Source organism: Geotrypetes seraphini, chromosome 9, assembly GCF_902459505.1.
Source record: "Geotrypetes seraphini chromosome 9, aGeoSer1.1, whole genome shotgun sequence".
Lineage (NCBI taxonomy): Eukaryota > Metazoa > Chordata > Amphibia > Gymnophiona > Dermophiidae > Geotrypetes > Geotrypetes seraphini.
In genome coordinates, this window is record NC_047092.1 from 183,809,825 (window position 1) to 183,830,509 (window position 20,685).

Consider the following 20,685-nt stretch of genomic DNA (forward strand, 5'->3'; position numbering starts at 1 on the left):
TTTCCAGCAGCAGGTGTTTTTGCCTGCTGTTCGACTTCCTGGTTCGCCGCTCCCGGGCTTGCCACCCTGCTCTCTTGCATCCCTGCTTCCAATTCTCAGATGCTGATGCAGAGATAAACAGGGCTGGATTTAGGTGTGAGCTGGGCAAGCTGTAGCTTAGGGCCTCACAGTTCACTAGCATGGAAAACCATTAAACCTATCACTTACTTCCTCCTTAAGCAAGGGAGGGATGGGGGGACCTCTTCAATGTTAAGTTTAGGGGCCGCACGACTTATAAATCCAGCCTTGGGTGCAAGCTGTTTGTCTTACCTGCCTCGGGGCGAAAACTTCCTCCTCCCGGGGGTCTCTTCTTTCTGAGTTTCTGGCGTTCACCTCCCCACCCCCAGCTGCTGTCAGAGAAATCAAACAAGGAAGTTGCGGGCTCCAGGAAACCCTCCTCCCCTGGCTGTTTTCCTGTAAAGAGGGAGGGCAGTACCGAGCTCACGGTTGCCCCAGTGTAGCAGAAATCTGGTGTGGGATCAGCTGGTCGCTCTTTGTCACATATGGGTGTGGGCACGCTCTGAAGGTGTGGTAGTCATTCTTGGTCACTGTGGAACTATGTTTACCTTTGTCTGAAGATAGTTGCTTCCTCACTTGATGAAGGAATTACAGAGAGCTTTTTAAAAACAGTTTAAAGCATTATCCGGAAGAGGCCATCCCTGACTGCAGTGGGCCACGCAGTCAGAGAAGGGAGAAATGACCTTCAAAGCAGTGGTCTCAAACTCGCGGCCCACCAGGTCCTATTTTGAGGCCCTGGGTATGTTTATCATAATCACAAAAGTAAAACAAAACAGTTTCTTCATCATATGTCTCTTTGGCTATAAATGACAATATTATTATTAAGACTTAGCTAAAAGGAAAGATTTAGAAACTATAGAGTCATTTCTTTAATAAGACATGAACTATTTTTTCTGAGGCCCTCCAAGTACCTACAAATCCAAAATGTGGCCCTGCAAAGGGTTTGAGTTGGAGACCACTACTTTGAAACAAACAGGAAAAAAATATCTTTTTCACATAACAAATAGCCAGAAGATGTGGTTAGCATAGTGGGGTTTAAAAAATGTTTGGATAAGTGCTTTCTTTCTTTTTAAAATTTCTATACCGTCTAACCCTAGGCAGCTTACATAAAATCAGACATAATGCTAAAAACAATGCAAAGAGACAGACAAAACATCAGGATTTAAATCTTCGATCAAGGGGAGTCAGACCCTATAATAAAGCGGTAACGAAAAATTGTGTTTTTAAGAATTTTCTAAAAGTTCCTCTGTCAACACATTTCCTTAACTGTCCCACCAGCGAATTCCATCGCTTTACCCCAGCACAACAAAAGGCCATTATGTAAGTTTCTATATATTTCGGACGAACACTGTTCCTCAGCAAAGCTGAATTGTCAGAGCGCAAAGATCTTTTGGGGTGATAAACAGTCATCCTATCCTTGAAATACTCTGGAATTGTGCCATACAAAAACTGATGACAAATCGCCACAATCTTACATTCTCGGCTGAAAAGTCCATAATCTGGTATGAAGGGAAATACGGAAAAAGCCAGGACTTAACTATCCTGCTATTCTTTGGGATTCTGCCCACGTACTTGTCACCTGAATTGGCCACCGTGGAAACAGGAACTGGGCTAGATGAACCACTGGTCTGACCCAGGATGGCTATTCTTATACCTGATTATATTATCGATCTCTTTAAATTTAGTGACAGAAAACGTTTTTCTCGACATTTTAGATTATTTACATTCCCTACTGTGAAAAGATGCATATACAAAATAATTTTCCGCAGAATTTTATCTCTTCAAGCTGGATCATGGCGTTAATCACCTGCAATGGAAGTTCATTCCAATGATCGACCACCCTTTCGGTGAAGAAATACTTCCTGATGTCGCCATGAAACTGCCCGCCTTTGATTTTCAGCGGATGACCTTCTTAAAGGACCTTCGACCACAAGAGGTCATCCGCTGAAAATCAAAGGCGGGCAGCTTCATGGCGACGTCAAGAAGTATTTCTTCACCGAAAGGGTGGTCGATCATTGGAATGAATTTCCATTGCAGGTGATTAACGCCAGCAGCGTGCTCGATTTTAAAAAGAAATGGGATATGTATGTGGGATCTCTAGCGAGGTGAAGTCTGGGGGTGGGTCATTAGCGTGGGCAGACTTGATGGGCTACAGCCCTTTTCTGCCGTCATATTCTATGTTTCTATGATCATGGGATAAACCCTTTTCTGTCCTGATAACAAACTCCAACTCCAATCTTTCCTTAAGAAAAATGCTAAACCCCTACTTATTTTGACAAATTCTTCTGAATGTGATCATAATACACTAGGCTTGTCCAGTCTCTTGACCGTGTGGAACTGAGAGGTTACTGCGTTATATAAGTGAATTTGTTATGCTATATGTTCCTTCCCATGCACCCGGCCTTCAGAAGGAAAAGCCCCAAGGATTTCGCAGCTGGGCCTATGTGCTCTTAAAAGCTTATCTGCCGTATTTATGGATTATTCCTAAGCTGAATAAGAGGTCTCACGACCTGCCGTATATCTGCCTTCCTAAATGTACATAGCACATGGAAGCAAATCCACAGAGTGGATGGCCGTGGGGCTGGGCTTCTAAGACAGAGGTTTCACTGTATGATAGTCTCATTTCTTTGCTAGTCCTGGGGCTCTATCTAAATTATGAGATGACGTTTAGTAACATAGGTGTGCTAACCGATTTAAGCATCCATAGCATATAATGGGCGCGTTAGCATTTAACGCGCACTAAATCGATTAGCGCACGATAAATCGGGAAGCGTGCCTTAGTAAAACAGGGGATAATGCATAAAGCAGACATATGAGGGGGTGCTGAAAAGTTCTCAGCCCGACCCACCAACTTCCTAAATTCTGAGCGTCATTTTGCCACTATGTTCTCTTATGTCCTGAAGTGCCAACGGGCAGAAACGAAATTCTAAGTTTTGACATGGTTTCAGGTCATGGACTGAACCGTAGCCGCGTCATTCTCGTCTTGGTTGGGCTGAGAACTTTTCAGCAGCCCCTCGTAATTATGGAAAACTATGAAATATCAGTTGGTCAATATTCAATACGATTTAATCGGCCAGAAACAGCCACTGAACAGTTAAATCTCATGTTCAGGGCTATCCGCTAGTTTCCAGTGGCACTTAGCCGATTATCACCACTGAAGATTAGAGGTTAGGGCCAGAGTCTGTAAATGGCACCTAATTCGCATCTGCCTACAAAAACAGCCCCAGCCACGTGTCAATCACGCTTAGGCGCCATTTAAAGAATCGCAGCTAACGGTGCCTATCACAAAGCTTAGGCGTCTGCAGTATAGGCCAGGGTTTTACTGGCTTATATTACAAATTAGAGAATGACACGGTGACAAAATTCATCACTATTCCCGTTCCTGCGGATAACCGCGGGAAACCATCTTCATATCATTCTTTAAGGAACGAGGGAAGAATCAGAGTATGAATGGCCACAACCACTGACCCGCAAGCTTTGCTTTGTAGAATGCTGAGATGGAGCAGCAACATTCCAAAGCTGAGATTGTGATGTCATAATGCCTCATTCCACCAGTGCCTAAGAGCCAATCACATCAGTGATGTCACAATGGCTTCATTATCCTTGGCTCACATAAGAATCAGAGTATGAATGGCCACAACCACTGACCCAAAGGCTTTGCTTTGAAGAATGCTGGGGTAGAAGGACCGAGGTTGAAACAGACATGGGATTATTTCCCACGGTTATCCGTGGGGACGGGAACGGTGATGAATTTTGCAACCGTGTCATTCTCTATTACAAATGCCTACGTTCTTCTGAGAATTGCGCCTAGCTGTGCCTAAAGTCAGCTCCACCTCCTAACCACACCTAATTTGAACATAGACGCCATTAGCCTGCTTGCTGTAGACACAATTACGATGCCTACTTTTAAAAAATACTTTTAATAGGTTTTTTTATGGTGCAGTCAATTAGTCAATTAAACCAATTAAGTTTATCATTTATCATTGATTAAACTTGATATACTGCCTTGGTTACTGCACAATTCAAGGCGGTTTACAATTAAAAAAAAACTTCAAACAAAACATTTAAAAATTTTAAAAAAGGAACACCATTAAAAATAGGGTTTGCCGCGCCACTGGGGCTTGCGCGCATCTGTGAAGCTGAAAGCTACGCCGTCGGTAGTTTCACTAGCCAGCAGGGCTTCTCAAGGCCGACAGATTTCGGCGTAGATGTCAGACTAACGATGTATCACCCATCTGGACAGCAGCAGACGGGCAGTGTTGGAGGCGGAGGATCGCGTTTGATGCGACAACGGTGACAACATCGAATTCGTGCTGCGTAGAAGAAAGGCCCGGCAATCTGCTTCCGTATTCTGCCACGAAAACGCGATATCATTATCAAGTCGCTAGGACTCGAACACGCGTTGATGGTGACTGACAGAGGGTGCCTACTGCCACCTAGATTGCAGCGCCGTTTACAGACTATGGCCCCCTAGTGCGGCAAATGTACCAAAGCCCGTTCGAATCCTATGGGCTTCGGTGCATTTGAAACGGGAAAATCACTGCCACAGCTTTATAAAAGGGTCCACTTACATTCTGAATATCGACTTACCCAGCTATGTGTTAGCTGACACTACACAAACTGGTTATTCAGTGCCAAAGCCCGGCATAACCTAGCATTGAGTATCAAGGAATAACTAGGGGAATGGGCGGCGAGATGGCAGATGAAGTTCAACGTTGAGAAATGTAAAGTATTGCATGTGGGAAGCAGAAACCTGAGGTACAGCTATACAATGGGAGGGATGTTATTGAATGAGAGTACCCAAGAAAGGGACTTGGGGGTAATGGTGGACATGACAATGAAGCCGACGGCACAGTGCGCAGCAGCTGCTAAGAAGGCAAACAGAATGCTAGGCATAATCAAGAAGGGTATTACAACCAAAACGAAGAAGTTATCCTGCCGTTGTATCAGGTGATGGTGCGTCCGCATCTGGAGTACTGCGTCCAATATTGGTTGCAGTACCTTAAGAAGCACATGGCGTTACTCGAGAGGGTTCAGAGGAGAGCGACACGTCTGATAAAAGGGATGGAAAACCTTTCATACGCTGAGAGATTGGAGAAACTGGGACTCTTTTCCCTGAAGAAGAGGAGACTTAGAGGGGATATGATAGAGACTTATAAGATCATGAAGGGCATAGAGAGAGTGGAGAGGGACAGAAAGAGAGAGAGAAAGGGAGACAGAGCGAAAGGGAGAGAGAGAAAGGGAGACAGAGAGAAAGGGAGAGAGAGAAAGAGAGAGAGAAAGATTGGAGAAACTGGGTCTCTTTTCCCTGGAGAAGAGGAGACTTAGAGGGGATATGATAGAGACTTACAAGATCATGAAGGGCATAGAGAGAGTAGAGAGGGACAGAAAGAGAGAGAGAAAGGGAGACAGAGAGAGAGAGAGAAAGAAAGAAAGGGAGAGAGACAGAAATAGAGAGAGATAGAGAGAGAAAGATTGGAGTAATTGGGGCTCTTTTCCCTGGAGAAGAGGAGACTTAGAGGGGATATGATAGAGACTTACAAGATCGTGAAGGGCATAGAGAAAGTAGAGAGGGACAGAAAGAGAGAGAGAAAGGGAGACAGAGCGAAAGGGAGAGAGAGAAAGGGAGACAGAGAGAAATAGAGAGAGAGAGAGAGAGAGAGAAAGATTGGAGAAACTGGGGCTCTTTTCCCTGGAGAAGAGGAGACTTAGAGGGGATATGATAGAGACTTATAAGATCATGAAGGGCATAGAGAGAGTGGAGAGGGACAGAAAGAGAGAGAGAAAGGGAGACAGAGAGAAATAGAGAGAGATAGATAGAGAGAGATTGGAGAAACTGGGTCTCTTTTCCCTGGAGAAGAGGAGACTTAGAGGGGATATGATAGAGACTTATAAGATCATGAAGGGCATAGAGAGAGTGGAGAGGGATAGAAAGAAAGAAAGAGAGAGAGAGGGAGAGAGACAGAGAGATAGATAGAAAGAGAAACTGGGTCTCTTTTCCCTGGAGAAGAGACTTAGAGGGGATATGATAGAGACTTACAAGATCATGAAGGGCATAGAGAGAGTAGAGAGGGACAGAAAGAGAGAGAGAAAGGGAGACAGAGAGAAAGGGAGAGAGAGAAAGAGAGAGAGAGAGAGAGAAAGATTGGAGAAACTGGGTCTCTTTTCCCTGGAGAAGAGGAGACTTAGAGGGGATATGATAGAGACTTATAAGATCATGAAGGGCATAGAGAGAGTGGAGAGGGATAGAAAGAGAGAGAGAAAGGGAGAGAGAGAGAGAAAGATTGGAGAAACTGGGTCTCTTTTCCCTGGAGAAGAGGAGACTTAGAGGGGATATGATAGAGACTTACAAGATCATGAAGGGCATAGAGAGAGTAGAGAGGGACAGAAAGAGAGAGAGAAAGGGAGACAGAGAGAAATAGAGAGAGAGAGAGAAAGGGAGAGAGAGAAAGAGAGAGAGAAAGATTGGAGAAACTGGGTCTCTTTTCCCTGGAGAAGAGGAGACTTAGAGGGGATATGATAGAGACTTATAAGATCATGAAGGGCATAGAGAGAGTGGAGAGGGATAGAAAGAGAGAGAGAAAGGGAGAGAGAGAGAGAAAGATTGGAGAAACTGGGTCTCTTTTCCCTGGAGAAGAGGAGACTTAGAGGGGATATGATAGAGACTTACAAGATCATGAAGGGCATAGAGAGAGTAGAGAGGGACAGAAAGAGAGAGAGAAAGGGAGACAGAGAGAAATAGAGAGAGAGAGAGAAAGGGAGAGAGAGAAAGAGAGAGAGAAAGATTGGAGAAACTGGGCCTCTTTTCCCTGGAGAAGAGAAGACTTAGAGGGGATATGATAGAGACTTACAAGATCATGAAGGGCGTAGAGAGGGACAGATTCTTCAAACTTTCGAAAAATAAGAGAACAAGAGGGCATTCGGAAAAGTTGAAAGGGGACAGATTCAAAACAAATGCTAGGAAGTTCTTCTTTACCCAACGTGTGGTGGACACTTGGAATGCGCTTCCAGAGGACGTAATAGGGCAGAGTACGGTACTGGGGTTTAAGAAAGGATTGGACAATTTCCTGCTGGAAAAGGGGATAGAGGGGTATAGATAGAGGATTACTGTGCAGGTCCTGGACCTCAGGTCTGACCCAGCAGAGGCATTGCTTATGTTCTTATGTAACAGCGGCAGACGCAGTCAGCAAAATGTTCATTATTGCAACTCTCTGATATTTGTCACCTGGTGCTCATTTCTGACCTGAAGAAGAAGGTATTGTCTTCAAAAGCTAATCAAGAAATGCATTTTTAGTCCAATAAAAAAAAGTATCATTTTATTTTGCTTTTTTGTTTTGTTTTATTCCTATTTAGTACCTTACAAGTGTACTAACACGAGTGCCACACCATTTCATTGGAAAACATGCAAGAAAGACAGACGTGGGAACGGAAATCATTCGTCTTTTAGACGAGAAAAGAGGGCACTGCATTTGGGGCTCGTTATGGAAACCTCCGACACTTTCTGTTCACAGCCCTGATGAATTTTTGCCTGAACATGCTGTCCAGAAAAACTGTCACATTTCCAGTGACCGCAGTGGTCTGTAATTGGTGCTACTTGCATTTCCCGCAGACACCTCCTGATAGCTCCCTGCCATATTCTTCTCCAGCTCTGCAATTACATCTGGAGACGGGATTTGTGAGGTTTGCACAGCTCATGTATTACACTTTGTTTGAAGGCTAATCCTAAATATCTGGAAATGAATGCCAGGAGTTAAGTTGTGTTGGTCAAATTTGAAAATGTAGAGACAGGAATTCATTTAGGAAGATGTTAAAAACGCAGCTATTTGTGGACGCGTTTATTTGAGCAATTGACCTTACGCAAAGATTGAATCTGTCTGGTTTTGTTCTTATCTTGTTCTGATTTGGTTTTTTTTTTTTTTTAGTTTTTTAGTCCTTAAATATCAGAACCTACATAGACTCCACAAAATCTCCCTCCATTCAAGCCAGTTAAAACTGCAATAATTGTATGTGCCACTAGATGGCACAAAGTGTCTACAATGTGAATGCCCCACTCATTTAGATAATAATACTAATAATTTATTTATTGCATACCGCCCCACCAGTAGTAACGGAGACATTTCAGTTAAAAAATACAACCTCATACACTCTGCATCTAATAAGCAAATAATACAACATATGACGGTTAATACTTCAATTAAAAATACAACAATTGATTTTAAAAAACGGTAATAAAAACAGCATCATAAACGTGTACATAATAAAAATCAACATTCTTGTTTATCAAATAGATGAGTTTTTAAGAATTTCCTAAGCATAGGGTAAGAATAAGCTTGTCCAATCAACAGGCCCAATCGGGAATTCCAGGAAGTACTGTTATGTGCGCATTTTGTTCACAAGCCACCTTATCAAAATTATCTTTTTGCTGTCGCTGCATTACAGTCCCATCGAGATCACACTCAGGAGCAGGAAAAATCAACGGGAGCCCCATTCAAAGGATTTGTGGTACTAACGTTGAGAGTTAGGCTCCAAACTGACCTCTTTGGAAATTTTCTAGGGCTGAATACATACATGCAATGGCGTAGCAAGGGTGAGTGATGCCCGCGGTGGTGGTGCCCCCTCCGCCACCCTCTCCTCTACCCCCCCCCCTGCTACGCAAGTGCCCTCTTCCCTTCCCCCATACCTTTTTAATTTCCCAGGTGCGTGTGACAGAACAAACTTGCTATCCCTCTGACGCCACTTCCTAGGTGCAGGGCCCGGAAATAAGTTCGTAATGCTGGTCACGCAGGGAAAATTCAAGAGGTACAAGGGAACGGGTGGGGGTCGGAAAGGAGCAGGGGTACGGAGAAGAGTATGGGTCCCCCTTACAAAGACCACCCCTCTCCCCCTCACTACTCCGCTGCATACATGTTTGCTCAAAATTTCACTGAGGGGACAACATTCGAAGCAATTCAAGCAGCCAGGAGCCATTTCTGACGGGTCACATCTATCTCGCCGCATCATATGCCTGGAAAAGACGACCTGGGTCAATATGTCAAGCGCCGTCTCTAGCAGTGTTCAAATCCAAACGGAAAGACCTCTCGGCCGATACCGCTTTCAACTCCCAGCTCCCGAACAGTTGCCCACTGGGAAGTTAAGATGAGTTTTCAGCTAAAAAGTTATGCACCAATTTAGGAGCTCAGCATTTTGGCCCAGATTCTCTATATGGCGCTGATATCAGCGGCCATCTATAAAGCAGCTGCTGATCATGCGATTATGCGCGATGGCACCTTATACAGAATCGCGACTCTGGGAAAAATGGACACCAGAAATGTAGGCCAGGGTTTTCCATGCCTATATTTCTGACCCCTGTCTTTCCTGTGAATCACGCCTAACGTCACTTCTGGCGTTAGCCATGCCGGTGCCACAAAGTGCCTGTGTAGGTGCTGTTCCAGCACCTTTTACTTAAGCACAGGTATAGGGTTACCAGATTTTACTCCCGTAAAATCTGGACCATAGCTCCGCCCCCTGGCCTGCGCAGTTCCACTCAGCCCCGCCCCGTTATGTCCAAATCACTCCCTATCTGGATACATTCTTTCGAATACCGGGTCAAATGTTCGCAACCTAATCTGATTTCCCTATTTAACAAGTGAAATTATTACATGGTTGACCCCGTTTCCAAAATAACGAGATACTTGGTCATTTTTTCCCTTCCCCCCTTAAACAACATTTTATTAGCTGGATGATTAGAAAGTTTTCTGAGGAGTTTTCAAGCTATTTTGGTGCATCTGCACACGTGTGTGTAGCCGTTCCCAAATCGTGCTCTGGCAAGAAGAACTCTCTCTTTTAACAGCTCTGAACAAGCTTTGACAAGACGGCTTCCAAAAATATGTTTTCCTGGAGCTTTCAGGTTCTCTGCTCAGAAGTGCCTGACAAGGTGGCAAAAAGAGACATGGGGAGAAGCCAGGGGCCAGAGGCGCACTGCTGCGCTCACAGTGGCAGGATGACTGAATTACATGCATCTCAATGCCTCATTCACTGTGCACAGAAGTCATAGAAAGAAAGAAAAAAAGGATAAATTAGGGAAAAGACTGCCATCCCCGATAAAAAATAAAAACAATGTTTTCAATTAGTAGAAAAGAGATGGTTAACATGACTAAGAATATTAGAATGCCTCTGTATCAACCTCACATAAGAACATAAGAACTGCCGCTGCTGGGTCAGACCAGTGGTCCATCGTGTCCAGCAGTCCGCTCCCGCGGCGGCCCTTAGGTTAAAGACCAGTGCCCTAATTGAGTCTAGCCTTACCTGCGTACGTTCTGGTTCAGCAGGAACTTGTCTAACTTTGTCCTGAATCCCTGGAGGGTGTTTTCCCTTATAACAGACTCCGGAAGAGCATTCCAGCTCTTCACCACTCTCTGGGTGAAGAAGAACTTCCTTATGTTTGTATGGAATCTGTCCCCTTTTAACTTTAGAGAGTGCCCTCATTCTACCTACCTTGAAGAGGGTGAACAACCTGTCTTTATCTATTTTATCTTGAATCCCTGGAGGGTGTTTTCCCCTATAACAGATTACGGAAGAGCGTTCCAGTTTTCTACCACTCTCTGGGTGAAGAAGAACTTCCTTAAGTTTGTACGGAATCTTTCCCCTTTTAACTTTAGAGAGTGCCCTCATTCTACCTACCTTGAAGAGGGTGAACAACCTGTCTTTATCTATTTTATCTTGAATCCCTGGAGGGTGTTTTCCCCTATAACAGACTCCGGAAGAGTGTTCCAATTGTCTACCACTCTCTGGGTGAAGAAGAACTTCCTTAAGTTTGTACGGAATCTTTCCCCTTTCAACTTTAGAGAGTGCCCTCTCGTTCTCCCTACCTTGGAGAGGGTGAACAACCTGTCTTTATCTACTAAGTCTATTCCCTTCAGTATTTTGAATGTTTTAATCATGTCCCCTCTCAATCTCCTCTTTTCAAGGGAGAAGAGGCCCAGTTTCTCTAATCTTTCGCTGTACGGCAACTCCCCCAGCCTCTTAACCATTTTAGTTGCTCTTCTCTGGACCCTTTCGAGTAATACCGTGTCCTTCTTCATGTATGGCAACCAGTGCTGGACGCAGTACTCCAGGTGATGGCGCACCATGGCCCGGTGCAGCGGCATCATAACCTTCTCCATTCTGTTCGTGATCCCCTTCTTTATCATTCCTAGCATTCTGTTTGCCCTTTTCGCCGCAGCCGCACATTGCGCAGACGGCTTCATTGCTTTTTCCTGGGGGGGATCTCTCCAAGTACCGCCCCGGACATCCTGTATTCGTATACAAGATTTTTGTTCCCGACATGCATCACTTTACACTTATCTACGCTCAACCTCATTTGCCATGGTGCGGTTCACCTTGAGTATTGCATTCAATTCTGGTCATCATATCTCAAAAAAGATATAGTGGAACTAGAAGAGTTTCAAAGAAGAGCGACCAAATGGTAAAGGGGATGGAACTTCTCTCATATGAGGAAAGACTAAAACGGTTAGAGCTCTTCAGCTTGGAAAAGAGACGGCTGAGGGGAGATTTGATCAAAGTCTACTAAATCTTGAGTGGAGTAGAACGGGTACCAGTGGATCAATTTTTCACTCCATCAAAAATTACAAAGACTAGGGGACACTTGATGAAGTTACAGGGAAATACTTTTAAAACCAAAACTGAAGCAGGCTATTCAGAAGGGGTTCCCTGAATGGAAAAATCTCAATAATCAGTATAGTCTGGAGTTCTTGTGCTTTCAGGTGGACTTCTTGGGTCATCAGGTCGCACAGTGGTATAAATTGATAAATGGATTTATAAATAAAAAACCTAAAAACAGACCTAGGTTCATCTGGAGCATTGAGATTAAGCATCAAATTACTGCATCTCAATGGCCACGAATTTGGTCTTGGATAATGAGATCTACGGTGTCCGCATCTATGAGACAAACTTGGGTTTTTCTTTTACATAGAGCATTTTGGGCCCCAGTTAGATTACAAAAGTTGGATAGCTCTAAGTCTAATAGATGCTGGCATTGTAATCTGGAAGCAGGGACTTTAGATCATTTAATATTCTATTGTCCCTGTGTCATGGCATTTTGGAAATCAATCTGGTCTCAAATTAATTGTTTATTAGAAAACCATGAAGCATTATCATACGATACAATAATGTTCAGGATGTCAATGAGAACAAAAAGTCAAATTTCATCAAGCAATAATAAACTTTTATTGATCATGACAGGAGTCGCCATACAACATATTACCAGTAATTGGAAAAATTACAGTACACTAAATTATACCTTCTGGTGGAATTCGTTATGCCACATTTACAAAATGGGAAGAGTAATTGCCATACAAAAATTTTAAAAAGATTTGGGGGCCATTGACAAATTATTGCAATGATTAGACACCATTATTCATTGAAAGTACACTTACACATAGGGGGGAGGGGAGAGGATATAAAGTTATGTTAAGGTTTGATCAATTGATAATACTTATATGGAAATTTTTGATTAAAATATTTGAGGGAAGGGGGAGGGAAGGGTATAAATGTGTTTTTAAGAAGATGTTAAAAGAAATACAAGAGATGTTTATATGGTTTAAATGATATATTATTGGGTTCTTGATGTTAGATGGAAAAATGAATAAAGAACTTGAAAAAAAAAAACCCAAAAGGAGAAAATAGTTAAGCTCTGGAACGCATTGTCAGAGGATGTGGTAACAGCAGTTAACATAGATGGTTCTTAAAAAAAAAAAAAAGGTTTGGGCAAGTTCCTGGAGGAAAAGTCCATAGTCTGCTCTTGAGACAGACATGGAGGAAGCCACTGCTTGCCCTGGATTAGTAGCAGGGAATGTTGCTACTATTTGAGTTTTGGCCAGGTGCTGGTGAACTAAATTAGCCACTGTAAGGACAGGATACTGGACTAGAAGGACCATCTCTCTGACTCAGTAAGGCTGTTCTTATATTCTTAGGCTGGCCTTATACCTCTAGGCATCAGCACTTTTGCTGAAAAGAAACAGCTCTAACTCCAGTTTGTTCAGAAAGATTTACTTTGGGCCATTCATTATCCAAATTTTGAATTCTAGCTGGTCTCGGGAGGTGGGGGGAGGAAAGTTTCAGCCAGGCGTGGCTCTAACGAGGGGAGGGAGCAAGACCACAGTTACCCAGAAGGACAAAGAGGTGTCTGTAGGCTTAAGCCTAGGACTCAAAGCAATGGCTCACAAAGCCAGTTCATCAGAAACACTGCCATGACTGCAGTCCGGCTTCTGCCAGCCATGACGGTGAAATTCATTACCTAAGAGCAGAGAAATAGATTTTCAGAGCTCCTTGGCTGCCTTTGAGGCAGATCAATGGCTTTCATTACAGCTTTTCATTCTATTCTTTTTTTTAATTTTATGAATGGAAAATCCCAATTCATAATATGAACGCCATCAGGTCAGTCACTATCCAAAGGGCCTGATGCCTCTGTTGGCTACTCCCAAATATATAAGTCCCTGTCTATACAGTTATTGGCACCAGAAATTCCCTCTAAGAACATTCTGTCTATTTTTTTAAAATTAATTTTTAACCTGTTTTCCCCAAAGAGCTCAGAATGGGTTACAGGTTAAACATATATAATATGCAGTTAACAGGTTACAATTTGCCATAGTTACAATGCACCATCACTCCCTCCCCTCCCCTCCTATATATATATCTCCCTCAATCTCCATGCACCATCACTTCCTCCCCTCCCCTCCTATATCCATATCTCCCTCTCTCCCCATGCACCATCTCTCCTTCCCCTCCACCCTTATGTCCATTTCTCCCTCCCTCCCTTCCCATGCACCATCACTCCCTCCCCTCCCCTCCTATATCCATCTCTCCCTCTCTCCCCATGCACCATCTCCTCTTCCCCTCCACCCTTTTATCCATTTCTCCCTATCTCACCGTTCTCATCCCTCCTGCAACATATTTCCTTCCTTGTATGTATGGTTGGAAGTGGAACCCCCTTAGGTTATAGGTGGGCTAAAAGCTTTTTAAATAAATAAATTGGTGTAAGCTCAACGATTCCTCACACCCCACACGAGGAAAAAATAAGACACCAGTTCCATTTCTCCTTCTCTCCCCATGCACCATCACTCCCTCCCCTCCTATATCCATATCTCCCTCTCTCCCTATGAACCATCTCTTCTTCCCCTCCACCCTTATGTCCATTTCTCCCTCCCTCCCTTCCCATGCACCATCACTCCCTCCCCTCCCCTCCTATATCCATCTCTCCCTCTCTCCCCATGCACCATCTCCTCTTCCCCTCCACCCTTTTATCCATTTCTCCCTATCTCACCGTTCTCATCCCTCCTGCAACATATTTCCTTCCTTGTATGTATGGTTGGAACCCCCTTAGGTTATAGGTGGGCTAAAAGCTTTTTAAATAAATAAATTGGTGTAAGCTCACACCCCACACGAGGAAAAAATAAGACACCAGTTGCTTTCTTTCCATTTTGCTCACATTTGCACTGGTTTTTACTAAACAGCGATAGAGGTTTTTAGCACAGGCCGGTAAGGTAAATGCTCCAATGCACATAGAATTCTTGTGGTGGAAACCTCTAGCACCGTTTAGTAAAAGGAGCCCTTCGCTAAGACCAGAAAAAAATGATTCCTTTCTTTCTGTTTCATACAGTTTGGTTTTAGGAATTCATACAGTATATTTTGCTGGTTTCCTTGAGCCTAATTGAAGTTGTTGAGTTTAAGAGGTTCATCTTTGAGATTTCAGGAAATGAGTTATGAAATGCTTTGATAGGCCCTGAAAGTGAGCGGATGAGAGTCTGCCATCTCACAACACCGTTGTCGAAAAAGATGGATACCAGGATTCTCTGACTCACTGGAGTGTAGGTCGAGTGGCCCAGCGGACCAGCCCTGTGATCCACAATCTCACCATTTCTTGCCATCATTCGCTCTGAGGATTCCCTAAAACCCTAAAGCCGATCCTGCATCTTACCTTACTTACACCAATCTGAGCATCTTGAACTCCTGACCCTGGCAAAAAGGTATCCACGGGGGCTCAGACACTCAGACACATCGTTCCTGAATGTACTCATATTGGTCATATAAGAACAGACAACAGCCTACATAGAATCCAGAACCAGATAATGTGGAGGTAATGTGGTCAGCTCTGAAATCTACCCTACAGGAAGCAACCAATCTCTATGTAAAAGCCGTGAGCAAACGACGGAGAAATAACAAACCCCAGTGGTTCTCTGCGGAGATCTCGGAACTCGTAAAACAGAAGAAAAGAGCATTTGTATCCTATAAACAATCATGACGACTAAAAGTCAAAGAAGCCTATCTAGAGAAATCTAGAGCTGTCAAAACAGCGGTCAGAAACGCCAAACTACGGATGGAAGAAAAGTTTAGCTATGAATATTAAAAAAGGGGATAAATCCTTTTTCAGGTATGTTAATGATAGAAAGAGGAATATAGACGGGATAGTGCGCCTAAAGAAACCCGACGGTACCTATGCAGAATCGGACTCCGATAAAGCCAAACTACTAAACAATTACTTCTGTTCAGTCTTTTACCTGTGAGGCGCCTAGATCCGTTCCACAGCTGCAAACAAGGGAGAGCTCAGAAGACCCATTCAGGAATTTTGAATTTACTACCAGCAGCATCTACCAAGAATTATCAAGGCTCAAAGTGAACAAAGCCATGGGACCAGATCAGTTGCACCCCAGAGTGCTTAGGGAATTGAGAGACGTCCTGACAGAACCGTTAACCGCACTCTTCAATCTTTCCCTGAGCACGGGAAAAGTTCCATTAGACTGGAAAACAGCTAACGTCATTCCGCTTCACAAAAAGGGATGCAGGTCAGAGACTGCAAATTACAGGCCGGTAAGTCTTACATCAATAGTGTGTAAACTCATGAAAACGTTGATTAAACACAAATTAGATATGGTTCTGGATGATGAGAGGCTGAGGGATCCCCACCAGCATGGATTTACAAAGGGAAGGTCCTGCCAATCCAATCTAATCAGCTTCTTTGACTGGATTACAAAAAAAACTAGATAAGGGAAAGTCCCTGGATGTAGTGTATCTGGACTTTTGATAGTGTCCCACACCGTAGATTATTGAACAAGATGAGCTCGCTGGGACTAGGAGAAACATTAACTACATGGGTTAAAGACTGGCTCAGTGGCAGACTTCAAAGGGTGGTGGTAAACGGCACTCCCTCCAAAACGTCGGAGGTGTTCAGTGGAGTATCACAGGGCTCTGTCTTGGGTCCAATCCTATTTAATATCTTCATAAGGGATCTACCTCAGGGACTTCAGGGTAAAATTGCATTATTTGCCGATGACACTAAATTATGCAATTTAGTGAGCGGAGGTACCGTACCCGACAGTATGACACAGGACCTACTTTTACTGGAGAAATGGTCTACTATTTGGCAGCTGAGCTTTAATGCCAAGAAGTGTAAAGTTATGCACCTTGGTAGCGGAAACCCTTGTAGAATCTACACTCTGAACGGTGAGACCTTAACTAGAACTGTTACAGAACGGGACCTGGGAGTAATCATTAGTGAAGGCTGCCAATCAAGTGGAGAAAGCTTCATCCAAGGCTAGACAAATGCTGGGTTGCAACTGGAGAAGTTTCGTCAGCGAAAGCCAAAAGTGGTGATGCCGCTTTACAGGTCCATGGTGAGACCACATCTGGAATACTGTGTTCAATTTTGGAGGCCACATTATCAAAAGGATGTGCTGAGAATAGAGTCGGTTCATAGATTAGCCACATGGATGATCTGAGGACTCAAGGATCTCCCATATGAAGAACGTCTAGGTAGGTTGCAGCTATACTCTCTCGAGGAACGCAGAGAGAGGGGAGACATGATAGAGACGTTCAAATATGTTACTGGCCGTATGGAGATAGAAGAAGACATCTTTTTCCTTACAGGACCTACGGCGACAAGAGGGCATCCGCTAAAAATCAGAGGTGGGAAATTTCATGGGGACATTAGAAAGCATTTCTTCACCGAAAGGGTGGTTGATTGTTGGAATGATCTTCCACTTCAGGTAGTAGAGGCCAACAACGTGCTCACTTTTAAGAATAAATGGGATAAACATGTGGGTTCACTTCGAGGAAGTGCTTAGGGGGGTGGGCAGACTTGTTGGGCCGTCGGCCCTTTTCTGCTGTCATACTCTATGTTTCTATGTTTCTCTTCTGACCATTATAGATCTGCACCTGGTAACCATTAGGATTCCCTGCATGTTTCGAAGCCCTTAGCTACCAAGGTGACTCATCCATGAGAACCACAAAACGGTCTATTTTCATTTTTACCATTCAAGACGTATTTGCAGCAGCCTTTTTCTTCCTTCTGAGTCATTTGGCCAAAGGCTAAAATCCAAATAAGATGAAACAGAGTGACTGGCACCCTAAAAGGCACTGAACTCCCCAACAACCACCCAAACATTTCCCCCAGTGAGTCAGTGGCTGTTGGCACAGGGTGTTGACTTTTGAAGGGACTTCGCCAGTTTGGAAGAAAACATTTCATTCTAAAAATATACTTTCTTAAAAATTATTGACAGAGTAAGGAATCTGCTTCCTCCCAGGGCTATGGGAGTTGAATCCTCTGTCACTTCGGGACTGACTCCATAAATATTCATAAGATACTACCAAGGATATCAGAAGCTACAGAAAGAAAACTTAACAGACGTCAACAATATTGTGTAGAATGTTGTGTTCACATCAAACAACAAAGCGCCAAGAGTCTGCTCAGATTGGGTCTATAGTCAATGGTCAATAAAGACATACTCCCAATTTACTGACGCTCTTGATGCTTTGTTGGTTGGTATTTGCTTGGTGTACTTTGACCCTCTCTGTGTTGACTGACTGAAGGTCGTGTTCAAACAGAAATAGTCTCAAATGGAAAGTATCAATTAGCCGACTTGGTGAATGTGGCATGAATTATTCCATAGTACTTTTCTGTCTAAAGGAGGGGGGAAAGAGTAGATTGCCTGAAAGGAGAATTTCACTGGAGGAATGCCAAATAATTGTAGTTAAATGTATTGGGATTAAAAGCAGTGGTCTCCAACTCAAAGCCTTTGCAGGGCCACATTTTGGATTTGTAGGTACTTGGAAGGCCTCAGAAAAAATAGTTCATGTCTTATTAAAGAAATGACTCTATAGTTTCTAAATCTTTCCTTTTGGCTAAGTCTTAATAATAATATTGTCATTTATAGCCAAAGAGACATTTGATCAAGAAACTGTTTTATTTTACTTTTGTGATTATGATAAACATACCCAGGGCCTCAAAATAGGACCTGGCGGGCCGCATATGGACCCCGGGCCGCAGGTTTGAGACCACTGGATTAAGTGCCTTCATGGCCGGACTACAAGGCGATATATTAAATAAATTTGAACTTGAACGTATTCAGAATAGTAAACCAAATTTAAAATTTTAGCTCTGATCTTCAAGGCTATTACAGGAAAAGGACCAGAAGGCCAAGGTTCTCTCAAGCAGCATCGTTCTCTCCCTCCCCTCCACCCTTATGTCTATCTCTCCTCATGATCTATCTCTCCCTCCCCTCCATCCTTATGTCCATTTCTCTCTCTCTCCCCATGCACATCTCTCCTTCCCCTCCACCCTTATGTCTATCTCTCCTCATGATCTATCTCTCCCTCCTCTCCACCCTTATGTCCATCTCTCCTCATGATCTATCTCTCCCTCCTCTCCACCCTTATGTCCATCTATCCTCATGATCTATCTCTCCCTCCTCTCCACCCTTATGTCCATCTCTCCTCATGATCTATCTCTCCTTCCCCTCCACCCATGTCTATTTCTCCCTATCTCACCATTTTCATCCTTCCTGCAACATATTTCCTTCCCCCCAACTCCAACTCCAACTCCACTCAGGGGTTAGACAGCAGAGCAGCAGAAGAGAAAAGCCCAGGCACCACAGATCCTCCCAGGACCTCCAGCAGCCACCAGTACAGCTGCATGCCAGCCAACGGATGAGATCTGCAATATGGTAGGGATCAAGTTGGGATGAAGACACTCAATGAAATTTCAGGGAAATATTTTTTAAAACCAACAGGAGGAAATATTTTTTCACTCAGAGAATAGTTAAGCTCTAGAACACATTGCCAGGGGTTGTGATAAGAGCAGGTAGTGTAGGTGGTTTTAAGACAGGTTTGCAGAGGTTCCTGGAGGAAAAGTCCATAGTTTGTTATTGAGAAAGACATGGGGGAAGCCACTGCTTGCCCTGGATCGGTAGCGTGGAATGTTTCTACTCTGTTGGATTTTGCCAGGTATTAGTGGTCTGGATTGGTTACTCTGAAGATGGGCTATTGGGCTGACCCAGTAAATCTATTCTTATGTTCTTATGGTTAAGTGAAGTTGTTCAGAAACATTGCATAAGAGATGCTAATATGTTTCATAGAGTTTAATATTTTCACAGTTTAATTGCACTATTAGATAAATTGTATAATTTGAATAAACTTTTGAATATGTTTAGCCAGCTTTGTTCACAGTTCTATTTGTTTTGGTTTTTCTTGGTGGGGGGGGGGGGGAAGGAGAGAAATCCCACCGCAATACTCTTCTTCCTCAGGTAAAGGCAGCAAATGCCAAGTATCCAGGGACTGACAGAGCCTACGTGAGATCATCCGCAAACCCAACACTGCCCTCAAGGGGGTGCTACACATGCAAAAATGTGAAATAGCTCCAACAGGAGTTGTTTGGAGGAAAGGCACTGTGAAAGTTAGGGTATATTCACTTTTAAACTACAGTTGTGCACATTAAGTAATACATTTACATAGAATATTACAATTAAAGCACATTAAACATACAAGAATTTATAACAAAAAATTGTTTCCTCCTCACCCTTCCACCTATTAATCAATAAAGATACCTACAAGAAATATCTAAACATCTCCCTTAAATCAATTCCAAAACGTACGCCCTCCCTGGATGTGTATGTTAAAAGGACATCTGAAGAGGTCAGTCCTTACAGTATTTAATTAATGGCTCCCAAACATCCATGAATTTCCTGTAACTTCCCTGCTGAATGGTCATGAACCGTTCCATTTTAAAAACAGAGGGATTCCCACCAAAATGTGTAATTTAGTCGATCCCAATGTTTCCTGTTTTTTAAAACAAGCTGAATGGCAAACCCTGTCATTATAAAAAGAAGTTTATTATTTCTCACAGATAGTTGACTCTTCGCTCTCATAAATGTACCAAATAAAATGGTATCATACGATAATGCCACTGGATTCTCCAATCAATTATTTGCTTGATCCCAAATAGATTTCCAAAATTTCAGTATCAAGGGACAATAGTATAAAAAATGATCCAACGTCCCAGCTTCAAGATGACAGTGCCAGCATCTATTAGGCTTGGAACTATCTACTTTATGTAAATGAACTGGGGTCCAAAAAACTCTATGTAATAAGAAAAACCATGTTTGTCTCATAGATGCAAGTTAGGGTATATTTGACTTCTGCCCTCTTGTGGCGTTATGAGTCTCCTACTGCCTGATGCAACAACCACGGAAAATAATAACTTGAATTTGTTGCTTGCCTGAGCAATGAATGTTCAAGCAGCTTGCAGCATCATCGATACTGCAATTTGGGTCCATCTGAGAAGATGGAAAAGGGAATCAGAGAGCTGGGCATCCTATGGAA

At 43.3% G+C, this 20,685-nt stretch overlaps 1 protein-coding gene across 1 annotated transcript in view; it reads right to left on the bottom strand.

Moving 5' to 3' along the window:
• TPRG1 (tumor protein p63 regulated 1) overlaps positions 1 to 477 on the bottom strand; it is a 97,915-nt gene extending 97,438 nt beyond the window's left edge. Inside the window, exon 1 of the mRNA XM_033959299.1 lies at positions 310 to 477. The gene's annotated coding sequence lies outside the window, so the exon portion shown is untranslated. The remainder of the gene's footprint in view (positions 1 to 309) is intronic.
• Between the last annotated feature and the right edge of the window lie 20,208 nt (positions 478 to 20,685).